General features: G+C 46.2%; 1 protein-coding gene and 1 long non-coding RNA gene across 9 annotated transcripts in view; one reads left to right on the top strand and one right to left on the bottom strand.

The window, feature by feature from the left end:
- Window positions 1–4,542: 4,542 nt before the first annotated feature.
- Window positions 4,543–22,608, bottom strand: LOC127043350 (uncharacterized). 3 transcript variants are annotated; one of them, XR_007772211.1, is made up of 4 exons: window positions 22,289–22,608; window positions 19,525–19,603; window positions 7,431–8,001; window positions 4,543–5,134 (listed from the first exon to the last, which is right to left on the bottom strand). It is a non-coding gene; the product is annotated as an uncharacterized LOC127043350 (long non-coding RNA). The 3 variants fall into 3 exon arrangements; XR_007772213.1 differs by lacking the exon at window positions 7,431–8,001 and having other exon boundaries at window positions 4,546–5,134; XR_007772212.1 differs by lacking the exons at window positions 4,543–5,134; window positions 7,431–8,001 and adding an exon at window positions 15,444–15,734.
- LOC127043240 (complement C4-like) overlaps window positions 20,633–23,034 on the top strand; it is a 117,246-nt gene continuing 114,844 nt past the window's right edge. Inside the window, exon 1 of one of the 6 annotated variants that reach the window (XM_050937110.1) lies at window positions 20,633–20,715. The gene's annotated coding sequence lies outside the window, so the exon portion shown is untranslated. Of the gene's footprint in view, window positions 20,716–21,599; window positions 21,790–23,034 lie in introns of those variants that run through there. The other 5 variants (XM_050937111.1, XM_050937109.1, XM_050937107.1 and 2 more) reach the window with 5 other exon arrangements.

The raw sequence follows: 23,034 nt of genomic DNA, 5'->3' as shown, positions 1-23,034 counted from the left end.
TCTTACAGTTGGTATGGCAACTTCCACCTTTTCATGTTCTTTGTATGTATAAATATCTTCTTGCTGTATGTTCCAGTCTATGCATCTGTTGAAGTGGGCTGTAGCACACGAAAGCTTATGCTGAAAAAAATTTGTTAGTCTCTAAGGTGCCACAAGTACTCCTGTTCTTTTTGCAGATACATTTATATTTATCTATACACTCAATAAATTAACTGTATTTTTTAAGCTATTTGCAGATTTTTGTACTGAGCCTACTTTCTTGTGGAGAGATTATACTACTATCAATAACCAGCATTGTTAGGACTTTTATACAGTAATTACTGTATTGTAATTTGTTGTTTGGATGCATATAGATTTTGTTACACTGTCAAAATGATTTGCGCCCATATTTATTTGAAACAACTTGTTTGTTTATGGCTGTTGTATTTGGCATTTATATCAGGAAAAAAATAAAGCTACTTCCCCTTTTGGTTACTAATCAAGTATTTAAATATAAGTATCAGATTATTGAGAGAGACTAGTAACGTGCTACTGGGGTAAGTACTGTAATTTATCATTCAGATAGTCAAGCGCAAATTTACCATAGTCTGCAATAAACTTCTTGTTTTTTTCATTCTTCTTGTGATTGTTTCCCAATATAAAATGATTAGTGCAAGATTTGTTTGCTTTTTAATTTAAGAACTCTGGTTTCATTCCTGGACCACAAGTGGAATGGCCAGTAACGAATGGATGTTTCATATCTAGTATTACAGATTCTGTAGATCAGACAGAGCGATAGACAGAAGTACCACACACACTAGGGACCAACATATTTTTACCACAATCACTAAAATACTGACCGCAAAGGGGTAGTCTGAAAAATGACATCACAATTCCTGTCAGATCATTTTTGCTGGTCAGTGCAGCAACCTTCAATCCACTGAAAATATGACTTTTAGAGCAGTGATTCTTGAAGGAGGTACAGTACTGCAAGATGGCAGAAGTCCAGAATGAGGAGATGGATAGCAGAGAGACCCCTCCTACACAATGACCTCAGAAATATGCTTGGGTTTAATTCCCCTCTTTTCTCATGACAGATTAAGAGAAATCTCTGTTTGGAAAGAGTCAGATTGTGGATCAATATACAAACATTGCCAGATTCAGTTCCTTTGTAGGCTTTATTTGTTACCCAGCTTTGTACTATCAGCGTTTCCTGTATTTTACAAAGACACAGGCAGCAGTGGGCAGTTTTCACAAAACCATCACTCCATATCTGACCTCTCAGTCCTTGTCCTCCAAGGAAACTTGCACAACATCTTCAAAAGATGAGCCTGGGAGCTTAAATTCATAACTTTGCTAGACACTGAAAATCATAGACTCAATGAAGACATTAGATTTATGGCTTATTACAACCATGCCTAACCCACTAATCCTCCTGTGTCCTACGACTGCAGAGGTGTTAACTGCTCACTAAACCTTGGTCTTTTGCAATACGTGTTAACTCCTTATGCTAAACAATCTGTTCCATCTTATATTTAGGTGTGACACTCTGGGTATATCTACACTACGAAATTAGTTCGATTTAATAGAAGTCAGTTTTTTAGAAATCGATTTGATACTGTGTTTTGCGTGTGTCCCCCCTAAGTGCATTAAGTTGGCAGTGTGTGTCCACAGTACCGAAGCTAGTGTCGAGTTTTGGAGTGTTGCGCTGTGGTAGCTATCCCACAGTTCCCGCAGTCTCCACCCCCCATTGGAATTCTGGGTTGCGCTCCCAATGCCTGATGGGCCAATAACATTTTCATGGGTGGTTCTGAGTACATATCGTCAGCCCCCCTGCCTCCCTGCCATGAAAGCAATGGGGAAAAAATCATTTCTTGCCTTTTTTCCTGGGTTACCCATGCAGATGACATACCACGGCAAGCATGGAGCCTGCTCAGCTCACTGTCACCATACGTCTCCTGGGTGCTGCTGACAGATACGGTACTGCAGTGCTACACAGCAGCAGCTCCTTGCATTTGCAAGTTGGCAAAGACTGTTTCCAGTCATACTGTACCATCTGCTGCTGTCATTGGTACTCCTGGCCAGCCTCGGTGAGGTCGGTCAGGAGTGCTTGGGCAGACGTGTGCTCCTGGCCAGTCTCATTGAGGTCAGTCGGGGGTGCCTGGACAAAAATGGTAATGAGTCCCCAGGTCATTCTCTTCTTTTAAGTTTTGTCTAGTGGAGATTCAGTCCTGCCTGGAATATCAGGCAAGCCTACTAAAGAACCAGAGGGGCAAATGGCCTCTCCGGGTCAGAGCCCCAGACATCCTGCAGAAATGATGAGCTGCATGCCATTCTAGGGGATGCCCCTACAACAACCCCACCCATTGCTTCACTCCTCCCCCACCCCTCCCGGGCTACCTTGGCAGTTACCCCCCATTTGTGTGATGAAGTAATAAAGAATGCATGAATTTGAAACAACACTGACTTTATTGCTTCTGCAAGCAGAGATCAAAGGTGGGAGGGGAGGGCGGTTGGCTTACAGGGAAGTAGAGTGAATCACCATTCTGCACTTGCTTGGCCTATACTTGGACTGCTCCTTGCTACTGTCCAGGCTTCATGAGCCTTGGGAGCAAGTGGTAGGCTGGGGCAGGTGTGACCACGCGGTGCTGCCGACTGGGAAAGCAGCCTGAGGCAGAAGCCTCCAGCTGACATGATATTCCAGGCAGACTGAATTTCCATTACACAAAACTTAAAGAGAGAATGACCTGAAGTCATTCCCATTTTTGTCCAGGCGCCCCCAGCCAACCTCACCGAGGCCAGCCAGGAGCACCCACAGGACGACAATGACGGCTACCAGTAATACTGTACCGTTTGCAAGGTAAGGCAAGGGGATGCTGCTGTGTAGCGCTGCAGTACCGCATCTGCCAGCAGCATCCAGTAGACATACGGTGACGGTGAAAAAAGGCGAGAAATGATTTTTTCCCTTTGCTTTCATGGGGGGGAGGGGCTGATGACATTTACCCAGAACCACCCGTGACAATGTTTTTGACCCATCAGGCACTGGGAGCTCAACCCAGAATTCAGATGGTTTGCAGAGACTGCAGGAACTGTGGGATAGCTACAGTCGGTCACCCCTCCCTCTGTGAGAGCAACTGAAGACAATCGTTTCACACCTTTTTTCTGTGCAGACGCCATAGCATGGCAAGCATGGAGCCCGTTCAGTTCACCGCAGCAGTTATGAGCATTGTAAACACCTCACGTATTATCGTGCAGTTTATGCAGAACCAGAAGCTGAAAAACCAGGCGAGGAGGCGACAGCAGTGCGGTGACAAGAGTGATGAGGATATGGACACGGACTTCTCTCAAAGCGCAGGCACCGGCAATGTGGACATCATGGTCTTAATGGGGCAGGCTCATGCCATGGTACGCCGATTCTGGGCCCAGGAAACAAGCACAGACTGGTGGGATCGCATAGTGTTGCAGGTCTGGGATGATTCCCAGTGGCTCCGAAACTTTTGCATGCGTAAGGGCACTTTCATGGAACTTTGTGACTTGCTTTCCTCTGCCCTGAACCACAAGAATACCAAGATGAGAGCAGCCCTCATAGTTCACAAGCGAATGGCGATAGCCCTCTGGAAGTTTGCAATGCCAGAGAGCTACCAGTCAGTCGGGAATCAGTTTGGAGTGGGCAAATCTACTGTGAGCATTGCTGTCATGCAAGTAGACAACGCAATCACTAAGCTGCTGCTATCAAAGGTAGTGACTCTGGGAAATGTGCAGGTCATAGTGGATGGCTTTGCTGCAATGGGATTCCCTAACTGTGGCAGGGCAATAGACGGAACCCATATCCCTATCTTGGTACTGGACCACTAAGGCAGCCAATACATAAACCGCAAGGGCTACTTTTCAATGGTGCTGCAAGCACTGGTGGATCACAAGGGACCTTTCCCCAACATCAGCATGGAATGGCCGGGAAAGGTTCATGACGCTTGCGTCTTCAGGAGCTCTGGTCTGTTTAAATGGCTGGAGGAAGGGATTTACTTCCCAGACCAGAAAATAACTCTTGGGGATGTTGAAATGCCTATAGTTATCCTGGGGGACCCAGCCTACCCCTTAAAGCCCTGGCTCATGAAGCCATGCACAAGCACCCTGGACAGTAGTAAGGAGCTGTTCAACTATAGGCTGAGCAAGCACAGAATGGTGGTAGTGTGTGCATTTGGACGTTTGAAGGGTTGCTGGCGCAGTTTACTGACTCACTCAGACCTCAGCGAAACCAATATCTCCATTATTATTGCTGCTTGCTGTGTGCTCCACAATCTCTGTGAGAGTAAGGGGGAGACATTTATGGTGGGGTGGGAGGTTGAGGCAAATCGCCTGGCCGCTGCTTACACGCAGCCAGGCATCAGGGTGATTAGAAGAGCACACCAGGAAGCGCTGCACATCAGAGAAACTTTGAAAACCAGTTTCATGACTGGCCAGGGTACCGTGTGACAGTTCTATTTGTTTCTCCTTGATGAAAACCCGCCCCCTCGGTTGACTCTAATTCCCTGTAAGCCAACTGCCCTCCCCCAAGCTTCAATCACAGCTTGAAAATAAAGTCACTATCATTTAAAAGCCATTTATTCTTTATTAATTGATTATAAAAATAGGGAGAGAACTCCCAAGGTAGCCTGGGTGGGGTGTGGGAGGAGGGAAGGAAAAGGCCACTTCAATACTTGTTGAATGACAGCCTTCTGTCCACTGAGGTGGAGTGGTTGGGTGCCTGGAGCTTCCCTCCTCCCCCACCCCCCCCCCGTGGTTCTTGGGCATCTGGGTGAGGAGGCGGCTATGGAACTTGAGGAGGAGGGAGGGTGGTTAAACAGGGGCTGCAGCAGCAGTCTCTCCAGCTGACATTCCTGAACGTCCACCAGATGCCGGATCATGTCCTTTTGTTGCCGCAGTAGCCCCAGCATTGCATCCTGTCTTCTCTGATCTTCCTGATGCCACCTCTCCTCACGTTCACTGGCTGCTTTCCTGTCCTGTGCTATTGTGTCCCTCCACACTTTCTGCTGAGCTCTTTCAGTGCGGGACGCCTGCTTGAGCTCAGAGAAGATTTCATCTTGCGTACGTTTTTTTCACCACCTTATCTGAGATAGCCTTTCAGACAGAGGAGGGAGACTTGAAAAGTTTGCAGCTGCAGGAGTTAAAAAAGGGAGAGAAGTATTTAAAAAGATACATTTTACAGAACAATGGGTATACTCTCATGGTGAACAAAACTATTCACATTACATAGCATATGTGAATTTGGTACAAGATCATTTTTTGCATCTTATATTGAGTGCCTGCAGCTTTGGTGTTAGAGATCAAACATGCCGGTCAACAGAATTTGGCTTGCAGATGGCCATGGTAAGCCATGCAACCTTCTGCAACCTTCATAACAGCAGCACCCTCCTTTCCCATATCAAGCAAATCCCATTGAGTTGTCCATTTAGGACTGCAATTTTCGTGTTAATGTGCAGCAGCAGAAACCAAACTAACCCACCCCCCATCCTTTTCCCTGGGATGACCGCTTTAACCCTCCCCCCACCGCACCGCATGGCTAGTATCAGGAAAGATTCCTGCTAGCCAAATGTGAACAGCTCAGCATGAAGCCCTCTCCATCCTTTTCTCTGTGATGATCACTTTAACCCTTCTCCAACCATGTGGCTGGTATTAGGGAAGATCCCTGGTAGCCAAACGTGAACAGCTCAGTGCCAATGCCCTCCCTCCCACCGCTTGGCTAACTGCAGAGAGGATTTCTTTTCAGCCACAGGCAAACAGCCCAGTAGGAACAGCCATCTATGAATGTCCCTTTAATTAAATTCCCGTATTTCAACCAGGTTACCATGAACGATATCACTCTCCTGAGGAGATAAAGAACGGATGTTGCTTGTGTAACCCTTCTGCCCCTCTGAGTTGGCAGCAACAAGGGCCGGGTTCAGTATCCAGGGGTTCCGTTTCAGTAACACAATGCATAACCGGCTCGAGCCCCCACCCAGTGACCTGGGACACTCACATTCCACACCCCCCTGGGCGCCTCTAGGAGGCAATACTTCCCCTCTCACAAGCACGGAATCTGAGTGTAGCAAAATCTTTTTAATAAAGGAAGGAATCAATGCGGCATTCCATTGGAGAAACACCACAAACAGGGTTATAACACAAACCATAAACAAAAACCCACCTCCAAGTACGTTTGGCACTGTCCTTTTTCCCCTTAGGGTTTTAAGTCCAATCACCCCAAAGTCCAACAACCCAAAAGTCTCTGGTCAATGCCACCCCAAAGTTCGAGAGTTTATCGGTAGAGGTCCCTCCCTCCAGCCTGGGTAGAAAGGGGCACCTTACGTGGTCCGGGGCCAACTGCCCTGCCTCTCCGTGGGTTCTGCTTCCGCCTTCTCCACGAACTGCTCCACTTTACCAGCCGCTCCACTCTGCTCCTCCAGCCGTCCTCAGAAACTGCTCCGCTCCACCAGCTGCTTTGCTCCATGAGCTTCTCCAGTTCTCTCTGCAAACTGCTCGGCTCCGCTCGCTCTGTGGGCCGCTCCACCCGTCCCACAGCTACTCCGCTCTGCCAGCCGCTCCGCTGCCACCAGCTGTCCCGTGATCCGCTCCAGCCGTCCCCACAACTGCTGCACTCCGCCAGCTGCTCTGTTCCACAGTATAGCTTCAGGCTCCCCCACTCAGTGCTCTCAGCTCAGTAATTTCAGCTCTTTAGTGATTTCAACTCTTCGTGATCTCAGCTATTAGTAGGGGAGCCCCAGTGCTAGTGCACCATTAGCCCAAAGTGAGTTCAGCTCAGTAACCTGTATTTAGATTCTTGAGGGAATAAAAAAATCAACTCTGACATTCCACAGTGGAGAGAGGAGGGGATGGAACTGGAGCTTCTGGCTCCACAAGGAGACTGCACCACCAGGCACAGATACCTGTCCCCAGCCTCTCTCAATTCACTGGGTTTTGGAACTCATGTCCCTTGTCTAGCAAGTACCACTCAACTGAGGTTGAGTCATTTCTGTCACAAAGCAGTCCCACAGCTCGGCAGCATGGGATGGGGTAGGCGTGCCTATGCAAATACACTCTCTGAAATTCTTTCCACCAGATGTCAGGGTAGAGCTCATCCTGACTCTGCTTACACTTGAATGCCAGCAAACACTGGAACCGTACGCTGCCAGGCTTTGTCATGCAATGATACCAGATTACTTGCTACTAGCATGGCGTGGTAAAGTGTCCTACCATGGAGGACAGAGTAAGGCAGCTCTCCCCACAAACCTTCTGCAAACTCCAGGAGAGTTTCATGGAGATGTCCCTGGAGGATTTCCGCTCCATCCCCAGACATGTTAACAGACTTTTCCATTAGCTGTACTAGCCACAAATGCATCCCAAGTCCTCAGGGCAAAATAATCATTAAAAAACGCTTGTTTTTAAACCATGTTTTATATTTACGAAAGCATACTCACCAGAGGTCCCTTCTATGGCTTCATGGTCTAGGATACCGGGTTGGGAGGGTATTTCAGTCAGAGTGAGAAAAAGATCCTGGCTGTCGGGGAAAACAGTGTGCTGTGTGCTCTCCTCAACCACCTCCACCTCCTCCTCCTCCTCCTCATCTTCCCTGTCCGCAAAATCCTCAGGCATGGCGACTGAGAGTACCTCATCATCAGAGTCCATGGACAGGGGTGGGGTAGTGGTGGGGGGCCCCCCTAGAGTTGCCTACAGCTCAGCGTAGAAGTGGCATGTCTGGGGCTCTGTCCCAGACCATCCATTTGATTCTTTGGCTCTCTGGTACACTTGTCTCAGCTCCTTAAGTTTCACGCGGCACTGTGTTGACTCCCTGTTCTGGCCTCTGTCCATCATGGCCTTGGAGATTTTCTTTCAAATGTTTTGGCATTCCGTCTTTTGGAACGGACTTCTGATAGCATGGATTCATCTTCCCATACAGCGATCAGCTCCAGTGTCTCCTGTACGGTCCATGCTGGAGCTCTTTTTCAATTCCGGGACTGCATGGTCACCTGTGCTGATCAGCTCTCCACACTGGGCAAACAGGAAATGAAATTCAAAAGTTCACAGGGCTTTTCCTGTCTACCTGGCCAGTGCATCCGAGTTCAGATTGCTGTCTAGAGTGGTCATAATGGTGCACTGTGAGATAGCGCCTGGAGGCCAATATCATCGAATTGCATCCACACTAACCCTAATTCGAACCAGCAATGTCAATTTCAGTGCTACTCCCCTCATCGGGGAGGAGTACAGATATTGATATTAAGAGCCCTTTATGTCCACAAAAATGGCTTCGTTGTGTGGATGGGTGCAGGGTTAATTCAATATAACACTGCTAAATTTGGCCTAAACTCGTAGTGTAGATCAGACCTCTGAATACATTTCCCTGACCTGAAGAAGAGCTCTGTCAAAATCTTGTCTCTTTCACCAACAGAAGTTGGCCCAATAAAAAATATTACCTTACCTACCTTTTCTATCTATACCTTTAAGCAGAATAACTCTTTAGATTTAGCCTCTACATCCGATATTTAAACTGGGAAAGCAGGTCTGCAATCACTTTTTAATTGATACTCTTCGTTTGGGGTTTGGACCTCTTGCTAATTACCCAGAGAGTTGATCCATCCAGGTAATCATCTCGATTTACCACTCCTAGATAAGTATCCGTACTTTGATTCACACAAGTAATGAATGGATCAGTTAAGAGATTTTTGAACCACACCTTTTGGTCCATTACGTGAGTGGGTCTTCAAGAATACATCAATTTTTTTCTAGCTATTTGACAGTTGTCACATGCACTTTAAAGGTATTGGGTCTTAATACATAGAATCATAGGACTGGAAGGGACCTCAAGAGGTCATCTAGTACAGTCCCTTGCACTCCTGGTAGGACTAAGTATTATCTAGACCATTCCTGACAGGTGTTTGTCTAGCCTGCTCTTAAAAATCACCAATGATGGGGATTCCACAACCTCCCAAGACAATTTATTCCAATGCTTAACCACCCTGACAGTAAGTTTTTCCTAATGTCCAACCTAAACCTTCCTTACTGCAATTTAAGCCCATTGCTTCTTGTCTTATCCTCAGAGGTTAAGAAGAAGAATTTTTCTCCCTCCTCCTTGTAAGAACCTTTTATATACTTGAAAATTGTTATCATGTCCCCTCTCAGTCTTCTCTTTTCCAGACTAAACAAACCCAATTTTTTCAATCTTTCCTCATAGGTCATGTTTTCTAGACCTTTAATCATTTTTGTTGCTTTTCTCTGGACTTCCTCCAGTTTGTCCACATCTTTCCTGAAATGTAGCGCCCAGAACTGGACACAATACTCCAGCTGAGGCCTAATCAGCATGGAGTAGAGCTGAAGAATTACTTCTTGTATCTTGTTTACAACACACCTGCTAATACATTCCAGAAAGATATTCGGGGGGTTTTTTCTCTCATATTTAGCTTGTTATCCACTATGACCCCCAGATCCCTTTCTGCAGTACTCCTTTCTTGGCAGCCATTTCCCATTTTGTATGTGTGCAACTGATTGTTCCTTCCTAAGTGGAGTACTTTGCATTTGCCCTTATTGAACTTCATCATATTTACATCAGTTTGTCCAGATCATTTTGAATTTTAATCCTGTCCTCCAAAGGACTTCCACCCCTCCCAGCTTATTATTGTCCACAAACTTTATAAGTGTACTCTCTATACCATTATCTAAATCATTGATGAAGATATTGAATAGAACTGAACTGATCCCTACAGGACCCCACTCATTATGCCCTTCCAGCATGACTGTGAATCACTGATGACTACTCTCTGTGAATGGTTTTCCAACCAGTTTTGCACCCATCTTATAGTAGCTCCATTTAGGTTGTATTTCCCGAGTTTGTTCATGAGAAGGTCATGTGAGACAGTATCAAAAGCCTTACTAAAGTCAAGTTATACCACCTCTGCAGCTTCCCCCCATCCACAAGGCTTGTTACCCTGTCAAAGAAAGCTATCAGGTTGGTTTGACACGATATGTTGTTGACAAATCCATTCTGACTGTTACTTATCACCTTATTATCTTCTAGATGTTTGCAAATTGATTGCTTAATTACTTGCTCCATTATCTTTCTGGGCACTGAAGTTAAGCTTACTGGTCTGTAATTCCCCAGGTTATCCTTATTCCCCTTTTTATAGATGGGCACTATAATTGCCCTTTTCCAGTCCTCTGGAATCTCTCCCATCTTTGATGACTTTTCAAAGATAATTGTTTTTTAACCCATGTTTTTTACTCTTTTTCCTTACCCAGAGACTTTCAACAAGCCTGTCTCCTATTTGCATCTCAACCTCAGTCCAAGTGTATACATTTTAATATATAAAAAACACCTCCTCCCTTTTTCCCTACCTGTCTTTCCTGAGCAAGCTCTACCGTTCTATACCAATATTCCAGTCATTCGTATTATCCCACCAAGTGTCTGTGATGCCCACTATGTCATACTTGTGTTTATTTACTAGCATTTTGAGTTCTTCCTGCTTATTCCCCATACTTCTGGCATTAGTATACAGACATCTAAGATACTGATTTGATTCCTGCTCCCAGTTCCCCCCCTCCCCAGTTCTGTCTTGTCTCTCCTTTATCCCTGCTGTAGCAGCCATGCTCCCCCCAAATTCCGACCCTTCTCCCATGTCTCTATGTTTTTTACTTACCTGTGGACTTTGGTCACCTGCCCCCTTCAAACCTAGTTTAAAGCCCTCCTCACTTGGTTAGCCAATCTGTATCCAAATATGCTCTTCCCCTTCCTCAGTAGGTGGACCCCATCTCTGCTTAGCAGTCTTTCTTCTTGGAACAGCATCCCGTGGTCAAGGAAGCTGAAGCCCTCCTGGTGACACCACCTTTGCAGCCACGCATTCACCTCCAGGATGCATCTGTATCTGTTTGGGTCCCTACCCTTGATTGGAAGGATCATAGAGAACACCACCTGCACTCCCAACTCCTTCAGCCTTACTCCCAGAGCCCTGTAGTCACTTCTGATCTGCTGAGAGTCATACCTCACAGTGTTATTAGTGCCCACATGGATGAGTAGCATGGGATAGTCAGAGGGCTGGATGATCCTTGACAGTCCCACCATAATGTCTCGGATACAGGCCCCTGGCAGGCAGCATACCTCCCAGGATGCCATGTCAGGGTGACAGATGGGTTCCTCTGTCCCCCTCAAAGACAGTCACCAACCATCACTACCCTATATTTCCTCTTGGGAGTGGTGGCTGAGATCCTCCCAGCCTTGGGGGTACATGGCTTCTCCTCCTCCACCTTGGGGGGTGATTCCTTATTGCTTGTGGCCAGGGCAGCATATGAGTTTTCCATCGCTCTGCTGGGTGGGTTGGGAGTAGGGGTGGAGCACTGCCTGCTGCCAGAAGTAACCAGCAGCCAGTGTCCTCCCTTTGATAAAGCCGTATCCTCCTCCCCCAGTGGTGTGACAGCAGTTCTCTGTAGCTACATAGCTTCCTCAGCCTTGGATATTTCCGTATGAATATTCTCAAGGAATTCCTCATGGGCACAGATGCTCCTCAGCCTAGCCACCTCCTCCTGTAGCTCTCCCACCTGCTTCCTGAGCGATTCCACTAGCAGGCACCTTTCACACTGGATAGTCTCTCTCCTCGCCCGCACCCCAACTGGCCGCCTGTGAGTGGGAAATGCCTTAAGAACCTCAAAGGATGGAGATTCCATCACCTCCCTCGGTAACCCATTCCAGTGCTTCACCACCTTCCTAGTGAAAGTTTTTCCAAATATCCAACCTAGACTGCCCCCACTGCAACTTGAGACCATTACTCCTTGTTCTGTCATTTGCCACCACTGAGAACAGCCTAGCTCCATCCTCTTTGGAACCCCCCTTTCAGGTAGTTGAAGGCTGCTATCAAATCCTCCCTCCCTCTTCTCTTCTGCAAACTAAATAAGCCCAGTTCCATCAGTCTCTCCTCATAAGTCATGTGCCCCAGCCCCCTAATAATTTTTGTTGCCCTCTGCTGGACTATCTTCAATTTGTACACATCCCTTCTGTAGTGGGGGGCTCAAAACTGCATCCTGCTGAAAACTGGATGCAGTACTCCAGATGTGGCCTCACCAGTGCTGTATAGAGGGGAATAATCACTTTCCTCGATCTGCTGGCAGGGCTTCTACTAATGCAGCCCAATATGCCGTTAGCCTTCTTGGCAACAAGGGCACACTGTTGACTCATATCCAGCTTCTCATCCACTGTAATACCCAAGTCGTTTTCTGCAGAACTGCCACTAAGCCAGTTGCTCCCCAGCCCGTAGCAGTGCATGGGATTCTTCCATCCTAAGTGTACAACTCTGCTCTTGTCCTTGTTGAACCTCATCAGATTTCATTTGGCCCAATCCTCCAATTTGTCTAAGTTACTCTGGACCCTATTCCTACCCTCCAGCGTATCTACCTCTTCCCTTGGTGAATCCATGTTGACTGTTCCTGATCACCTTCCTCTCCTCCAAGTGCTTCAAGATGGATTCCTTGAGGACTTGCTCCTTGATTTTTCTGGGGACTGAGGTAAGGCTAACCGGTCTATATTTCCCTGGATTCTCCTTCTTCTCTTTTTTAAAGATGGTCACTATATTTGCCTTTTTCCAATCATCCAGGCCCTCTCCCAATTACCACAAGTTTTAAAAAATAATGACCAATGGATCTGCAGTCACATCAGCCAACTCCCTCAACATCCTCGGATGCATCTGGCCCCATGGACTTGTGCACGTCCGGCTTTTCTAAATAGTCCTTAACTTGTTCTTTCACCACTGAGGGCTGCTTACCTCCTCCCCCTACTGTACTGTCCAGTGCAGCAGTCTGGGAGCTGACCTTGTCTGTGAAGACAGAGGCAATAAAAGCATTGAGTGCTTCAGCTTTTTCCACATCCTCTGTCACTAGGTTGCCTCCCCCATTCAGTAAGGGTCCCACACTTTCCCGGACCACCACCTTGTTGCTAACATATCTGTAGAAACCCTTCTTGTTACCCTTCACGTCCCCTGCTAGCTGCAACTCCAGTTGCACTTTGGCCTTCTTGATTATACCCCTGCATGTTCGAGCAATATTTTTATACTCCTCCCTAGTTATCTGTCCAAGTTTCCACTTCTTGTAAACTTTCTTTTTGTGTTAAAGTTCACTGAAGATTTCTCTGTTAAGCCAAGCTGGTCGCCTCCCATATTTGCTATTCTTTCTGCACATTGGGATGGTTTGTTCCTGTGCCTTCAATAAGGTTTCTTTAAAATACAGCCAGATCTCCTGGACTCCGTTCCCCCTCATATTAGCCTCCCAGGGGATTCTGCCGATCAGTTCCCTGAGGGAGTCAAAGGTGCAGGTGGAGGAGACAGAAGTAGCATTGTCTCTGGTGATGCAGTCCTTCCTAACCCTAGCGATTATATTACGTCTCCTTCCCAAACTCCCTCTCAAACTCCCCTCTTTGCAGTCCCCTGTTTGCTAGCTCCCTTGGTCACTTAGCCTCTAGCTTTTAAGGCCTTCTCTCCTAGGTCAGCCCTACCTCCTCATTAATCACACAGGGGTAGGGTGATCACAAGGCTCATTGTGACTGATCAAAAATGATCAAAGATGATCAAAGACTAATCCAGGAAACAAAGGCTCAAACAGTCCCCAGACACACAATCCCAACTGACCCAGAAACTGAAAATAACTGAAATAACCTGAAAAAGAGAGAAAAACACAAACATCCAAACAAACTCACTCACCCCAAAGTTAGTACTTGCACCTTGTTTGTTCAGCCTCAGGCGGGCAATCATCAAAGAGGCATTAGACAAGGATTTTTCACATTCTCTATTCAGTTTAGCCTCTCAGACATGCCTGACTCTCCAGGTTTCAAGTGCTGTCTCACCTGCAGACTTTCAATACCAGTGACAGATGGCCATGCACAGTGTGTCCGTTGCCTGGGGGAGAGACACATTACCTGAAGTGTCCCCACTGCAAGAAACTGACAATGAGGACAAGGAAGGCTAGGAACCTCCAACTAAAACGCTTAATAATGGAGAGTTCCCTCCGACCTGCCTCCAACCTTGAGTCCAGGACACCTCCTCGCCAGTCCTCACCTGCAGCTGCCTCAGATATGGGGTCGTCTTCAAAAATGGCTACTAAGGATCCTGGTCCTAAAACAGCCACAAAAGAGCGGTCTCACTCATTGCCACACTGTGATTCGCCTCCTAAAAAAAGATCTCTGACCACAAAAACTGCCCCACTACCGACGGCACCGAGAGCACCAGACCGTGAGGCACCAGGACCATCTGGTACTGAGATGTCCCAAGGAGCAAAAGACTCCGTGCAATCTAGCTCTCATAGGAGCAAAACTAAGCCTCCTAGCTGGGCATCAAGGGAGCTGAACAAACCTCAGGCACAGAACAGCACTATGCCGCCATCTGCTGCACCAATACAATATGGCAAATCTATGGCACCAACAACGCTGCCTCTGGTTCCCAGCCTGAGCTTGCCTTTGCTGCTGGTACCAAGCCTCCCGGTACCGTCACAGTTTGTCAGCCAGGCGGACCTCCTCATTACTTCTATCCTGGGAACTCTGTGTTTCAGCACCAATGATACCCCAGCCAGGTCAGGGCCAAGCTTTTTCATTACACCCACTGGCTTGGCCCCTCCTCTCTCCAGTGACGAACAGGAGGAAGTGGAGACAGGAACGGGCAGCCCTCGCCACTCCTCTCCCAAACCTGGACCCTTGCAGCTGCTGGGCATAGGCTGCAACCCCCACAATGGGTGCCCCCTCCCACTGCAGTGGGCATACTGGGATGCCTGGGCATTATACAGAGCCTAGAACATCCAGCCCTCCAATCCACCCAGGTCCAAGATGAAGCCATCGCCTCTGCCATCTGCTCTAGCTTCCCCAAACTGCTGAAGGAGGAAGCTAAAGAATCTCTGAACAGACCTGAGGGTGACACCCTCCCACCTACCCACACCTTGTCTTCATCTCCATATGAAACAATAATGCTGCCTCGCCCCACATTGGGAGATGACTTCAAATCTTTTCAGGATTTGTTTAAAAGAGTTGCTGATTCGTTAGACATATTACTGGCTGAGGTACCAGAGACTCAACATAAATTGACAGATATGCTACAAGCTTCTCCGTCAGCCGAGACAGCACTACCCATTAATGCTGCCATTATAGACCCAGCAAAAACTGCATGGCAGACACCAGCCACAGCTCCACCTTCTTGTAAAAGATCTGACAAGAAGTACTACGTGCCAGCTAAGGGAGCTGAGTTTTTGCTTACCCATCCTACCCCAAACTCATTGGTGGTAGAGGCAGTTAATCAAACAGGGAACCAATATCAGACCAAACCCACCCCCTATAATAAAGACTGGAAATGTCTAGACCTCTTTGGCAGGAAAGCCTATTCATCAGCAACCCTCCAGTTTCACATAGCAAACTATTCTGCGTTACTGGCCAAGTACACGCACACCATTTTTCCTCAGATGTCATCTTTTATTGAGCACATTCCAGCTGACAAAAAGGAACAATATAAGGCCAGTACAGCTGAAGGTTTCCTTAACAGCTCTGCAGGCTTCTCTGGATTCTGCTGACACAGCAGTCTGCTCCATCGCCACATCCATTATCATGCGGAGAGCTTCATGGTTCCATCTCTCTGGCTTCCCCAGGGAAGTTCAGATGACTGTAGAGGACTTACCTTTCAAGGGGCTAAAATTGTTTTCAAAGAGCACAGACGTCTCCTTACACACCCTGAATGACTCCTGTATGATATTAAAGACACTCAGAATCTATGTCCCTGCGAACAAAAAGAAACAGGGCAGATTCTATAAACAACAAATTCCGCCCTGCCCCATACAGCCAGCCTCAAGGACATTATGACCAATGCCGCGAGCAACACCAGATGAGATGCCGTCAAACGCAGGAGCAGTTGTCTACGTCTCAGGCATCCACTTCCAGGCAAACATTTTGAAGTGTTGGTCGAGGACACGAGAACCCCACATTCTCCAACTCCAGGGTCACCTCTAATTTCCAGCCCACTTGTGGACCGCCTTACACCTGTTTACCCAGTCTGAAGAACCATCATCTCAGACAAGTGGGTTCTAGAAATTAGATAGCTGGGCTATTCAGTCCCCTTTGTTTCCATCCCACCTACCCACCCTCCTTTCCCTGTCCCTCTTCAGGGACCCATCTCACAAGTACTGGTAACAGCATGAAATAAACCATCTCCTGCAATTAGGTGCTGTGGAACCAGTACCAGTTCAGCACAGGGGTTCAGAGTTTTACTCACATTACTTCCTCACTCCAAAGAAAACAGGTTGATGGACACCCATTCTGGACTTGCACAAACTGAACAAGTTCGTGAGAACACAGCGCTTCAAGATGGTAACGCTAGCAACCATAATTCCGGCATTGGAGAAAGGAGATTGGCTTTGGGCCCTCAACCTACAGGACTCTTACTTTCATGTCACTATCCACCCGGCACACAGGAGGTTCCTACAATTCACTCTAGGCAACCTTGTCATAAACAGATAGTTAAGGATTAATGTCTCTTTCACCTGTAAAGGGTTAACAATGAACCTGCAACACCTGACCAGAGGACCAATCAGGAGACAAGATACTTTAAAATCTCGGTGGAGGGAAGTCTTTGTTTGTGTGTTCTTTCTTTGTCCATGTTCTCTCCGGGTTCTGAGAGGGACCAGACATGTAAGCAGATTCCTCCAATCTTTCTGAAAAAATCTCTTCTGTTCTAATTTTAGTAAGTACCAGGGAAAAGGCGAGTTTAGTCTTTTGATTGTTTTCTGTATTTGCAAATGTGTATTTTGCTGGAAGTATTTTAAATTGTATTTTCTGGGGGGAGGCTTCTCTCTAGCGTCTATAAGCTGAAAGACCCTGTTTTTTTACCATCTAAATTACAGAGACAACTTTTACTTTTTTTCCTTTCTTTTTATTAAAAATTTTTCTTTTTAAGACCTGTTTGATTTTTTCCCCTTGTTGAAGCTTAAGGGAATTGAGTCTGTACTTACCGGGAAATTGGTGAGAGACAGGGAGAAAGAAGGGAGGGGGGAAAGGGGGAATCCCTCTGTTTAGATTCATGGACCTTGAATCAGTCTGTCTCTCCAGGATAGCCCAGGGAGGGAACGCCTGGGAGGGGGAAAGAATGGGGGGGAAAAAAACCTGATTTCTCTGTGTTGCAATTCAAGAAATTTGAATCACGGTGATCTCCTAGTGTACCCAGGGCGGGAAAGATCTGGGAGGAAGAAAGGAGGAGGAGGGGAAATGGTTTATTCCCCTTTGTTGTAGACTCAAGGAATTTGGGTCTTGGGGTCCCCAGGGAAGGTTTTTGGGGGGACCAGAGTGCCCCAAAACACTATATTATTGGGTGGTGGCAGCTTATCAGATCTAAGCTGGTAATTAAGCTTAGAGAAATTCATGCTGGTTGTGATGTTATTGATATAAACTGGGACCATATAGAACATGGTTTGCAACCAAGGTCCTGTAATGGCGCCAAATCCGATGTAAAGGGGGTCATATAAGGTGTCTAAGACCAGGTTATGGGTTACTGGTTATGATTATGCTGTCTGTATGTCTGTATCATTATGTAGTTGAAGTTATAAGTATTGACTGTATACTGTCTGTATTTCAAATTGGTGCTGCAGTTCTGGGAAACACCCCAGACAAGTTGGTGTTAGCTCTGCTTAGCCTGCTTGATGGCCCATTAAGGACCATCAGCTACACAATTGACCCATTGAGAGGAGGCAGATACGCCTTGTGACTCAGCAAAGTATGCAGGGACTTGCCCATGTGACTGCAAACTCCATTTTGCTGTAATTTTCCACAATAAGAACAAAGAAGTGTTCTTACACCTGGAAGTGCCTATATAAGGCTGATGCCTCATCTCCATCTTGTCTTCAATCCTGCTTCTTACCTCTGGAGGGACTTTGCTACAAGCTGAAGCTCTACACAAGGGACTGATGACCCATCCCAGTGGGGGATGTTCTCTAGAGACTTGATTTGAACCTGCAGTTTACTCCATCACTCTTACAAGCCTGAACTAAGAACTTTGCCATTACTGTATGTAATTGATTCCATTTAACCAATTCTAGCTCTCACCTCTACCTTTTTCCCTTTATGAATAAACCTTTAGATTTTAGATTCTAAAGGACTGGCAACAGCATGATTTGTGGGTAAGATCTGATGTGTATATTGACCTGGGTCTGGGGCTTGGTCCTTTGGGATCAAGAGAACCTTTTTCTTTTACTGGAGTGTTGGTTTTCATAACCATTCATCCCCAGGACGGGTGGCACTGGTGGTGATACTGGAAGACTGGAGTGTCTAAGGAAATTGCTTGTGTGACTTGTGGTTAGCCAGTGGGGTGAAACCGAAGTCATCTTTGTCTGGCTGGTTTCGTTTGCCTTAGAGGTGGAAAAACCCCAGCCTAGGGCTGTAACTGCCCTGTTTAAGCAATTGGTCCTGAACTGGCACTCTCAGTTAGGTCCCGCCAGAACTGCATCGTCACACTGGTACCCCATCTTTTGGACTATAAGGTTCAGATTGGGGAATTATACCATGACATGTCTGGTCCCTCTCAGAACCCAGAGAGAACACGGACAAAGAAAGAACGCACAAACAAAGACTTCCCTCCACCGAGATTTTAAAGTATCTTGTCTCCTGATTGGTCCTCTGGTCAGGTGTTGCAGGTTCACTGTTAACCCTTTACAGGTGAAAGAGACATTAACCCTTAATTATCAGTTTATGACATGCTCCTATACGCCTTCCCCCCCCAATCCCGCTGTTAAGCCATGTCCTATAAAAGATTAGACAAGACAAATCCAGATTCCCAGGTTCCCATACCTGGGCCAGATGGCTGTCAGATCACCACAAATCCTTCCCCTTCTGCCTCATTTGCTGACACAGAACGCAGGATCCTCCGTCACCCCAACATTTCAACTCTTCGTCTCAAGGCCTGATTAATACCTGGCTGACAGAACGTGAAACATGCTGTTCCAAGGAAGTTCAAGACATTCTAATAAACCACCGACATCTCTCCACTCATAAAACATATGCTCACAAATGGAAAGGATTTTCCACCTGGTGCTTAGACAAGCAGATCACTCCACAATCGGCCCTGTTACTCACTATCCTTGATTAGATATTGACACTCAAAAAATCAGGCCTCTTGACTAGTTCACTCAGAGTACACTTATCAGCCGTCACCACCTTTAACAAAAAGGTGCAAGGAGTCACTGTTTTGACTTATCCACTGACTAAGTGCTTTCTCAAGGGTATAGAGAACACTTACCCCACATTAAGGGACCTGACCCCTATGTGAGACCTCAGCCTTGTTCTCCGTGCCCTCATGGGCAAACCTTTTAAACCACTAGCAACCTGCTCATTCCTATACTTATCCATGAAAGGTCACCTTTCTAGTAGCTATCACATCAGCATGAAGGTTGGGATAGATGGGTGCATAATGGCACACCCACCTTATACCACATTCCTCAAGGACAAAGTCATCCTATCCCCACACCCTAAATTCATACCCAAGGTTGCCTTCCTCTTCCATCTCAACGAACCCATTTACTTACCTGTATTCTTTCCCAAGCCACATACCGACAACAGGGAGGCATCCCTTCACACACTAGATGTCCGCAGAATGCTGGCGTTCTATAGATAGAGAACAAAAACTTTCAGAAAATCATGTAGGCTATTCATATCCACAACAGAACAATCAAGAAGCCAAACCATTTCCAAACAGAGACTTTCTAAATGGATCTCTAATTGTATCCCTTTATGTTACCAAAATTACAATCTGCAAGCTCTTTCTAGACTTGGCACACACTCCAATAGTGCTATGTCCACATCCATAGCCTTTCTCAAAGATGTACCCAGCATGGATATTTGTAAACAAGATACCTAGGCATCGCCCCATACTTTTACCAAAAATTATGCCCTGGAACAGCCGTCAGCTGCAGATGATCATTTTGGACTATCGGTCAGTGCTCTCCACTGTACACACATCAACTCCAAAGCCCGTCCTCTCCACCGAGGGCCACTGCTCATCAGCTACCTAAAGTGGAGCGCCCTTGAAGAAGAAGAAAAGGTTACTCACCTGGTGCAATAACTGATGTTCTTTGAGATGGTTGTCCCTGTGGGTGCTCCACTACCAACCCTCCTCCCCTCTGCTTCAGAGTTTCAGCTCGATCCTCTAGGGTAGAGAAGGAACTGGGTGATGGTTGGATGCGCGCCCAGGGTTACCACTCAGAGTGTTGTGAGACCAGCTGGGGCACTGCTACCAAAAGTCTCAGACTGGAAGCGCGGGGCGCCAAGACATCTAGAGTGGAGCACGCACAGGGACAACCATCTTGAAGAACCTCAGTTACTGTACAAGTTGAATAACCTTCTCGTATAATTGTGCCACAGTTCTGGTGTCCATTCCACCTGTCTTTGGGGGATCATATTTTCTTTCTAACAGCAATATGTATAAAAGTAAGAAATTGACAGCTTGGCATGGCAATATTAAGTATGAAAACCAAACTTCGTAATATTCTGGAGTGAGAGGGGAGAGAACTTATAAGCTGTCACCACCTCTAACAGCTGTGTTATCCCCACTTCACATCTGTCAAGGAAAGCTTGGCAAGCTGTGATCAGCCTGCAGACTTTCCATTGTGCATATCCTCTGCATGTATTTGATCTGGGCAGGCTAAAGAGGAAGGACCTAGGGAGAAGAAGGTGCAGGCAGATATAAAAGGATACTGCCAAATATTTTTATTTAGCTAGTTAGTATATTATTTTTTACTCTCCACTGTTTGTAATAGAAGGTTGTGGGGGAGGGAAATGTCCTGGGCTGTCAAACATCCTTTTACATTTGACTTTTTCCCTGTTCTTTTTGTTCCTGGTGGCACTGAAATGATCTTGACAAAATGTAGGTTCTAGTGCAGAGGAACACAAACATTCTCGCCAAAATAGCAGCTAAGGGTGAAGTGGTTGGGTTCTTTTGGCAGCAAACAGATTTTAAATACAGAATGCTGAACTGTGCCCTCAAGTCTGGACCCTGCCCCTTTGCATCATCACAGCAGTGCAATGGCACCATAGAATGTGGGAGAATCTAAACTATTATTTTCACTCATCTGTATGCTATGTGTCTTTGTCCTCTGGGACAACATAATTGTGATGCATGATGCTGCAGCATGCCACAATATTTACATCTTCATTTAATGGCACTGTGTCTTGGTGTGATGTGTCCTCAGAGATTGATATAATATAATGGCAGTGTCACACAACATCTGAAATAAACGTGGGACTCATAGCTGTTCTAGAAAACAGACTTCTGAAGCTCTAGATATTCAGCGGAAAATCAGAATGATCTTTCGCCTTTTGAAATAGCAACTTCTGTAGTGCTCTTCTTCTCACTTGACTCAGATCACTATCATGACTGTTAAAATGCCTGTCTTTTTAGCCGATAATCTGTCCCAGATGCTTACTGTATTTTATGAGGCACCTACGTATAAATAGTAGGTACACAGTATCTCAACTTACTTCCTGTTCTACTTTTATGACAGTGGTTCTCAACCAAAGATATGCATATCCCCGGGGGTACGCAGAGGTCTTCCAGGGGGTACTTCAACTCATCTAGATATTTGCCTAGTTTTTCAACAGGCTACATAAACAGCACTAATGAAGTCAGTACAAACTAAAATTTCATAGAGACAATGACTTGTTTATACTGCTCTACAGACTATACACTGACATAGAATCATAGAATATCAGGGCTGGAAGGGACCTCAGGAGGTTATCTAGTCCAACCCCCTGCTCAAAGCAGGACCAACCCCATCTCATCCAGGGATGTACATGTAAGTATAATATTTATATTCAGTTGATTTCTTTTATGATGGTAAAAATGAGATAGTCAGCAATTTTTCAGTAATAATATACTGTGACTCTTTTGTATTTTTATGTCTGATTATGTAAGTTTTTAAGTGAGGTGAAACTTAGGGTATGCGAGACATCAGACTCCTGAAAGGGGTACAGTAGTCTGGAAAGGTTGAGACTCTGCTGTATGACACTTGCCTGTACCCATTTTGTTTTTCAAATGCAGCAGATAATTTGGTTTGTGTTCTTGTGAATCTAATGTTCTAAAACACTATCAGTAAACATTGTCCTGCATATTTCAGATGTCTTGTGGTAAGTGTTTTTATATTACTCGGTTGTAAGGCTGAATCTATCAATTGCTTTCAATGTGCCAATCTTGATACATTGTGTCAGAATATTGTTCATTCATTTAACCTTTCAGATTATTTTTATTGCAACAACCTTGAGCAAACACAGTCCAAAGTAACTTAAAAGACTTACCGGTATGTGGGGTGGCTGGGGTCCTGGGCAAGGTGTGTGTGTGTAGAGGGGTGGCTCTGGGCCTCCGGAAGGGGCGGGGTCTTGGACGGAAGGGGCAGGGCTGCGGGCAGACTCCCCCAGGCAGCCCTTTTAAATTGCCAGGCCTCGGGGCAGCTGCCCCTTTTGTGCCCCCTCACACCCCATCAGCAGCCCTGCCAGTACGGTTGGCTGTGTCCCGGCCCATACCAGCAGCCACTTTATCACCAGACACACTGGCTTACTTTCATCTCTGGGACAGTCCTGATATTCAGGGCTTTGTCTTATATAGGTGCCTATTTTCCCCATTTTCCTCCCCCCTGCACCCAATTTTTCACACTTGCTAGCTGGTCACCCTACCTACCTTACCCCTACTTCCTGTGCGACCTTGGCAAGTCACTTGACTCAGTTTCCCATCTTCAAGATGAGGTCATAATATTTTCTTTTCTCCCACTCTTTGTCCATTTTTGTCTCTTTAGATTGTAAGTCTTTGAGGCAGCAACCGTTTCTTACCATGTGTACACCATGCACTGGTCTCTCCTGGGATCTCCAGGCACTGCTGTAATACAAATAATAATTATAAATGAATAATTAAAGGTTGCTTGTTTCACACAACAAAAGAATAAGGAAAATGAACATATCACAGAAGCATGCACAAGGCTACTAGCCGTTAAAACAGGTGTTGCTGCACCAATTTGTTATTGTCTGTCTTATCCACACTGTTTCCTACC

This window comes from Gopherus flavomarginatus, chromosome 1 (assembly GCF_025201925.1).
Source record: "Gopherus flavomarginatus isolate rGopFla2 chromosome 1, rGopFla2.mat.asm, whole genome shotgun sequence".
In the NCBI taxonomy this organism is placed as follows: domain Eukaryota; kingdom Metazoa; phylum Chordata; order Testudines; family Testudinidae; genus Gopherus; species Gopherus flavomarginatus.
The sequence above is the reverse complement of the archived record's forward strand: the minus strand, read 5'-3'. Positions and strand labels throughout refer to the sequence as shown.